At 45.4% G+C, this 6711-nt stretch overlaps 1 pseudogene; it reads left to right on the top strand.

The window, feature by feature from the left end:
- Positions 1 to 2965: 2965 nt before the first annotated feature.
- Positions 2966 to 4770, top strand: LOC143858853 (UDP-glycosyltransferase 74F2 pseudogene; annotated as a pseudogene).
- Positions 4771 to 6711: the final 1941 nt, after the last annotated feature.

Below are 6711 nucleotides of genomic sequence, written 5' to 3' on the forward strand. Positions count from 1 at the left end.
TGGCCGGACAGATTTTCTGGGTCGGACAGAATATGACGCGTCCGCTAGATGACAAAAATCAGATTCCCCAGGCCGGACAGACTGCTTGGCCGAACAGATTTTCCGGGCCGGACATACGGCTTGGCCGGACAGAATATGACGCATCCGCTAGATGACAAAAATCAGTCTGGCCCAAGCCTGACAGAATATGACGCGTCCACTAGACGACAAAAATCAGATTTCCCAGGCCGGACAGACGGCTTAGCCGGACAGATTCCCCAAGCCGGACAGACGGCTTGGCCGAACAGATTTTCCGGGCCGGACAGACGACTTGGCCGAACAGATTTTTGGGGCCGGACAGATTTCCCAGGCCGGACAGACGGCTTGGCCGAATAGATTTTCCGGGCCGGACAGAATATGACGTGTCCGCTAGACGACAAAAATCAGATTCCTCAGGTCGGACAGACGGCTTGGTCGAACAGATTTTTCGGGCCGGACAGAATATGACGCGTCCGCTAGATGACAAAAATCAGATTCCCCAGGTCGGACAGACGGCTTGGCCGAACAGATTTTTCGGGCCGGACAGAATATGACGCGTCCGCTAGATGACAAAAATCAGTCCGGCCCAAGTCGGACAGAATATGACGCGTCCACTAGACAACAAAAATAAGATTTCCCAGGCCGGACAGACGGCTTAGCCGGACAGATTTTCCGGACAGATTCCCCAGGCCGGATAGACGGCTTGGCCGAACAGATTTTTTGGGCCGGACAGACGCTTGGCCAGACAGACTGCTTGGCCGGACAGATTTTCCGGACATATTTTTCGGGCCGGACAGACGGCTTGGCCGGACAGAATATGATGCGTTCGCTAGATGACAAAAATCAGATTTCCCAGGCTGGACAGACGGCTTAGCCGGACAGATTTTCCGGACAGATTCCACAGGCCGGACAGACGGCTTGGCCGAACAGATTTTCCGGGCCGGACAGACGGCTTGGCCGAACAGATTTTCTGGGCCGAACAGATGGCTTGGCCGGATAGAATATGACGCGTCCGCTAGATGACAAAAATAAGATTTCCCAGGCCAGACAGACTGCTTGGCCGAACAGATTTTTCGGGCCGGACAGACGGCTTGGCCGGACAGAATATGACGCGTCCGCTAGATGACAAAAATCAGATTCCCAGGTCGGACAGACGGGTTGGCCGAACAAATTTTTCCGGCCGGACAGACGGCTTGGCCGGACAGAATATGACGCGTCCGCTAGATGACAAAAATCAGATTTCCCAGGCCGGACAGTCGGCTTTACCAGACAAAATTTCCGGATTGACAGAATTTTCGGACTAACTCCCAGGCCGAATAGACAGAATTTCCTGACCGATTTCCTTGCCGGACAGACAAAATTTCCTGGCTGATTTCCAGGCCGGACAGACAAAATTTCCGGACGGATTTTCTGGCCGGACAGACAAAATTTCTGGACTGATTTCCTGGCCGGACAAACAAAATTTTCGGACTGATCTCCAGGCCGGACAGACAGAATTTTCGGACTGATTCCCAGGCCGGACAAACAGAGTTTTCCGTACAGATTCCGCAGGGCGGACAGATTCACCGGACAGACTCCATAGGCCGGACAAACGGCTTCGCCGACAAATTTTTCGGACATACTCCCCCCGTTCAGGAATATAACTCATCACACTTCCCCAAATCACTACAATGACTTGGAGAACTGGGGGGCAACTGATGGGTATGAAAAACAGCAGCTAATTAGCTGTCGACACGTGGCCTTAGGATGGCCCACCACAAATCCAGCGTCGGCCCAGGGGCAATCCGGTAATTACCTAAGGGTAGGTAAACCTAAACCCGTAAAAGGTCTACACCTGTTCTGGGGTAGGTAATCCAACCACCCCAGGTCTCCCTCTATAAAAGGCCTCTCAAGGCTCAGATCAAAGGGTAATAACTTCTAAGCTACCAATCCTAAATTTTTGGCTCTGCACTCCTACTCATACTGACTTGAGTGTCGAAGGGCCCGTCCGAAGCAACGACTCCGGGTTGGTCTTCTGACCTCGTGTGCTCTTGTGCAGGACTCAGCTCCTTCACTTCGGCTCCTCGGGTCCTCCAGCTCAGCTCTTACGTTACTGCCGTATCTGTTACTGATTTTAGGCCTAACAGGGCCCACATTATTTGGGTGATCCAAACCATTCACTTGTTGGGCCCTGATGTAGATAGGATGTGCCCAGAAAATCTTTTTTCGTAAGATAATCCTAATCCTCTGATTTAGAGACGTTTAAAATGGACGGCACCGTATAGAAACCTCCATAGATTTATGGGTTGGGATCATCCTACAGAGAAGATTTACTGGGCACACCTTATCTACATCAGGGCCCAGCAAGTGAGTGGTTTGGATCATCCAAATAATTTGGGCCCCCCTGTTTTTTGGGTTGGCATGTTATAAATTCTCAAAATAGAGGTAGTCTTGCCGGAATTTTTTTGGTTCTTCGGATTTATGTGGAACAAAAAACTCCCTGGGAGATTGGTGGAAAAAAAAACTCCCTGGAAGTAGACTATGGTGGGCCAGCTTTGTCTGGTTGCTTGAACTGTTGGGAAGAAAAAAATTCTTCTGCAAGCTTATTTTTGGTTCCTGTTCCTGGGATTATTTTTGTACCTGGCAGTATTTTTTTTTCCAGGGTAAGATTTCGTGCAGGGTTATTTTGGTTCCTGGGATTATTTTGGGCCTAGCAACCGAACGTGGGTTTCTTGCTGAAATTCCACAAAAGTCCCGAGAACCAAAAAAATTCCGGCAACCAAACGGAGTCGTTAACCCATCTTGTCTTAACATAGCTGTCAGAGGACGAAATATTAAAGAAGAAAAGACAGCAGGTTTGTGCAAATATTAAAGAAGAAAGACAACTGATAAGTAATCTTGTTATTCCATCCACTCCTATAAAGGACTACTACCATACACTCAATTTTGAGAAGTTGTGCTCAAAGAAATGGGGAAGAAAGAGATAGATTCTAGAGTCTCCCATGTTCTTGTCCTCCCCTATCCTGCCCAAGGTCACATAAACCCAATGCTCCAATTTGCCAAGCGCTTAGTCTCCAAAGGCATCAAAGCCACACTAGCCACTACTCTCTTCATCACCAAGTCAATGCAATCTCAAGACAGCTTGGTCGCAATCGAGTCGATCTCTGATGGGTATGATGTAGGTGGTTTCACAGAAGCAGAAGGCGTGAAGGCCTATCTTGAGTGCTTCAAAACCGTCGGTTCGAAAACTTCAACAGATCTTATTGAGAAAATGGATGGGTCTGGGCAACCAATTAACTGCATTGTGTATGATCCCTTTCTTCCATGGGCTCTCGACGTTGCGAAGAAGCTCCATTTACTAGGAGCTGCATTCTTTACTCAGTCATGTGCTGTTCTTGCCATCTGCTACCATGTGCACAGAGGGAAGCTTAATGACCCTCTGGCAATTAGGAATGTTCGTATACCTGGATTGCCTCTGCTTGAAGTTTTTGACTTGCCGACTTTCTTCTCGGTTCCAGGATTTTACCCAGCTTACTTGGAGATGGTTTTGAACCAGTTCTCCAACTTGGAGAAAGCTGAATGGGTTCTCATTAACACTTTTGACAAGTTGGAGAGTGAGGTTGGTCTAGTGATTTTTCAAAAATACAGTAATTTTTGAGGTTTTTAAATTGAACACTTTTGACAAGTTGGAGAGGGAGCTGGGTCTAGTGATTTTTCAAAAATAAATTATTTTGTTAGACTTTTACTTTGGTTGACTCTAAGCTTGTTTAATTGAAATGTTTGGGTGATCTGTGTTAGGGCATACTCAAAGGCCAATCTCCAAGCTAACCCACTATAAATTCATTTTTTTTTCTTTTTGAGTATTCATTCTTGCTATTAAATCAATTCTCAAAACCCAAAACAAACAGGACCTTAATAACTGAGTGTATCTAAGTTTCTAAATAGCATAAGATGTCTTGAGGTTACTATTGTTCTAGTATTGATTTCCTTTTTGAGTTATATATTTTCTAATTAGCTTACCATGTCTCAAATTTCATACTAGGTGGTGAATTGGATGGAGGGGATATGGCCAATGAAGACTATCGGACCACCGTTGCCATCCATGTACCTGGACAAGAGGGTGGAAGGCGAAAATGCTTACGAACTCAGTCTTTGGAAGCCCAATGATGGCACCTGCATGGAGTGGCTAGACACAAGGGCAATCGGTTCAGTCGTCTATGTGTCGTTCGGGAGTATGGCGTCACTAGGAGTAGAGAAAATGGAAGAGGTAGCATGGGGGCTGAAGGGGAGTAACAACTACTTCTTGTGGGTGGTGAGGGACTCAGAGAAGGAGAAGGTCCCTAGCAACTTTGTAGAGGAGACAAGAGATAAGGGTTTGTTGTTAAATTGAAGCCCCCAATTGGAAGTGCTGGCTCACAAAGCAGTGGGATGCTTTTTGACACACTGTGGGTGGAACTCTACATTGGAGGCAATGAGCTTGGGAGTGCCATTGGTGGCAATGCCACAGTGGACAGACCAACCCACTAATGCTAAGTATGTGGAGGAGGTTTGGGGGTGGGGTTTGAGAGCTAAGGTGAATGAGAAGGGTATTGTGAGCAGGGAAGAAGTGGAGCTGCGCATAAGGAGGTAATGGAAGGAGAAAAGGGGGGAGAACTGAAGAAGAAAGCTAGTAAATGGAAGGAGTTGGCTAAAGAGGCTGTAGATGATGATGGGAGCTCAGATAAGAACATTGAGGAATTTGTAGCTGCAATTCGAAGTAAAGAATGTGCATGACTTTCCTTTTGTTTTCCATTGATAGTCCGTTCCTTTGAAAACCGATCTGTTCTTTCTTTTCTGTATTGGATTTGCACTAGTGGAAATTTATTTAATATGTATCTTATTTTCATGCTCAAACACCTTAAGACCTTGTGTTTTTTAGTCTTAGTATGATCTAACTCGAAGAAAACTTGGCTCCATACCCGTCCGCAGGAACTTTTCTCCAACCCCTGTAATAGCAATGGGTGTGAAAATATCAATTTCTTCTGAAAATAAGAAGTGTGGAATTGATTTTTCCACACCTCTTTCTATTAGAGGGCTTGGAGGAAATTCCTCCAGACCGGTCTGGAGGCAAGTTTTGTTCTTCTAACTCACTTTTTCCGTTCTTTGGTCTGTCCCAAGTCCTAACCTGGGACATGTAGGACCATCTGTAGTTTTTATTTATTTTTAAAGATGACTTTATTGAGAGGAGTAATGGGGACAAGATGTCCCTCATACCCAGAAATTACAACGGCCATATCATGGAAAATACAAGACAACTAAGATGATGCATATAGCATCTCCAAATGATCAAGAGCCACAAAAATGGACATCACGCCCAGTAATACACCGGCTTTTGCAAGCTCATCCGCCTTCACATTTAAAGTTCTTCTCCTATGTTCAATAATTGGCTTCACCACGCTCACTAAGTCTTTAATTTCCATGATCATAGGTCTAATACGCCACAGTCCTTTAGATTCCGAAGTTGCGCAAGCAATCATGTTCGCCGAATCACCTTCAGTAATAAGCGGGCCTTGCAAATTCAGGGCACACCATTGTAAACCAAATAATAGAGCTCTTACTTCCGCCTCATTTGCCTCGCATGTACCCCTGTAGACACCCAATTTTATCAAGGTGGAACTAGTGATAGGTTGTCGCGAGGAAGAGTCTCATGACGAGTCCCAGAGCACTTGCAATATTTCTCTTAATCTCTCTCTAGGTTATGAATTAGGACAATTTTTCCAAAAAAGAACTTTACCCCTGAGGTGAAACCAAAGCCCGTCTTTACACAATATCCCGCCTTTCACGGCACGACCAAAAAGTCCGTTTCCAAACTGCCCTTTCGATCGAGAAGTTAACTTTGGGGCAAACGATCATGTTTACCCAAAAATACTTTGTACTCAGGAAACCATTGATATTCGGTTCATTCGAATCTCCTTGGAACGAGGAATCCAACGGATCTGACCGCGTGTGATTCGGAGTCCAAACGGAGGAGTTACGGCCCACTGAAACTTCCCCAAAACCGGTCAAAAGAGATGAAAGAACATGCTTTCCGAAGCCAAAAGAGACAAAAAATCACATTTTTCCAACCCTTGCCGTTCTAACACTGACAGATGTTAGCTTGCGAAAATTTTGCAACCTGTGAATTTCCTAGCTCGAACCCTATAAATGGAAGAGGGGGGGGGGGGGGGGGGGTGGGGTAAGTGTTAAAATCAGATTTTAATCTTTATAAAATATTTTATATGGTTTTTATTCTTTTTGGTTAGTTTTTAACCCCCGGTTTCCTCCCTCTTTTGTTCTTGCAATTCAAAAACCATTCTGAAAATCAGAAAACCCTAGTTTCTTTACTTTAGAAGAGAGAAAGTAGAGAATTACTTAGGTAGCTCACACTGGAAGTAGGCATTTTGCCGAATTTTCGAGATTCGGAGCGACATTTTCAAAATAACATCGTTAATCTGCTGAATTTCGCAGATCTACGAGCTATTTTTCCATAATAGCGTTGTTGTTCTGCCGAAATCTCGGCAAACCTGAAGCCCCTTCGTCAATACAGTGTCGTTGCGCTACCGAATTTCGGAGAACGAAAGGCCCTATTATCTAAATAATGCCGTTGTTTTGCCAAAATCTCGGCAAACCCGAAGCCCCTTCGTCAACACAGCGTCGTTGTGCTGCCGAATTTTGGAGAACATGAGGCCCTATTAT

This window comes from Tasmannia lanceolata, unplaced genomic scaffold, assembly GCF_043159265.1.
Source record: "Tasmannia lanceolata isolate RefF3 unplaced genomic scaffold, GAP_Taslan_0.1 ptg000026l, whole genome shotgun sequence".
NCBI classification, from domain to species: Eukaryota; Viridiplantae; Streptophyta; class Magnoliopsida; order Canellales; family Winteraceae; genus Tasmannia; species Tasmannia lanceolata.